We start from the raw sequence: 1,826 nt of genomic DNA on the forward strand, positions 1-1,826 counted from the left end.
CCGTCTCTACGTCCTCCTCAGTCCATATATGGTCACTTCCTGTTCACTGGTTGATAAATAAAAAACATGGCGTCGGACAAAACAGAAATCGAGGCTTCAAAACATTCGTCCACGAACCAACGAGAGACGTCACCATGACGACGTCCGGACGGGAGGAAACAGAGAAAAATGTGTCCCAGAAGATAACATCAGTCAGACCGACACACACACACACACACTCACACACACACACACGACATGAGTCAAGTGTGTGTGTTCAGTTTGTCTCCATCTGTTCACAACACAACAGACTAGATGGTTAGTAACCCTGTGTGTGTGTGTGTGTCTCTTTGTGTGTACTAATCTGTAACCCTGTAACCATGGCAACAGCTGCAGTCTTTGGTTTCACGTCCTACGTTGTCTCTGTGAAGTCTTCACTGTTGAGTCTAAACGTGGAGGATGTTTCGAATGGTTTCGTTGAGCTGGTGGACATCGGGCAGTTAGCCTAGCTTAGCATAAAGGCTGGGACTGCTAGCCCGGCCAGCAACACGTGTAGAGCTCACTGACTAAACACTTCATATGGTGTTTAGAGCGCCTGCTGCCTCCAGGTACAGTGTGGTGCTACGTAAGAAGGATACCACACATTAAGGAGCGTAACCATGGTTACCTTCTCTACACACGGAGGAAGAAACCACCCACCTGTCTGATGATGACCTCTTTGTTCTACTTGTTTTCTCCCTCTGGAGCTAAAGAAGCCGTTAGCTTAGCTCACTTGCTAACAGTGTCCACTCATTAACTGTTTCTCTGAGTCGTCAACAGATTTAAAAAACATCAGAACCTGAAACTGATCTGAGGACAAAAGCACGACGTGAAAGACAGACGAGAGACGTCAACGCTTCAAATGAAAGAGTTCTTCTTCCTGTTGGTCTGAAGGAATGAAAGGGCATCTTTAGGGCCTCTGAGGCTGAGTGTGGTGCTAACATGCTAACATGCTCGTGCTAGTCAGGAGAGGTGGGACCAAGTCATTGTTATGTGAGTCACAAGTCATGTCAGGTATCAAGTACTTTCAAGGCTCCAGTCCTGAGTGCTCTTCAGTGGACGTGTGTCCCTCTGTGATGATGAACAGACCGCTTCTTTCTTCTTCTCCGTCACGTGACGTCTGTTCACATCGCTGCCGTTTGTTTCTCTCATGTCACAGAATGAAGGAAGTCTTTATGACTAAAGGAAACATTTGAACGCTCTTTGAAGGAACCGTTCAACAGTGAAGTGGGAGTGAAACTACACATCGAGTCTGTAACTTCCCCAGAAACCACCAACTGTCTTTAGCTTGATGTTCCTGTAATGTGCTGAGACGTGTGAATCACACGTCCTGTCTGTGGAGTTTAAGAGGTCACCTCAGGTCCTTCATGAGCCCCCCCATGAGAAACTCACCCGGCTACACACACAGCTACACACACGCACACGGCTACACACTCACCCGACTACACACCCGGCTACACACACGCACACGGCTATACACACGGCTACACACACGCACACGGCTACACACACACACGGCTACACACCCGGCTACACACACGCACCCGGCTACACACACGGCTACACACACGCACACGGCTACACACACACACGGCTACACACCCGGCTACACACACACACACGGCTACACACACGGCTACACACACGGCTACACACACGCACACGGCTACACACACACACGGCTACACACACACACACGGCTACACACACGCACACGGCTACACACACGCACACGGCTACACACACGCACACGGCTACACACACGCACACGGCTACACACACGCACACGGCTACACACACACACGGCT

The sequence above is a fragment of the Melanostigma gelatinosum genome (assembly GCF_949748355.1).
Source record: "Melanostigma gelatinosum genome assembly, chromosome: 6".
Classification (NCBI taxonomy): domain Eukaryota; kingdom Metazoa; phylum Chordata; class Actinopteri; order Perciformes; family Zoarcidae; genus Melanostigma; species Melanostigma gelatinosum.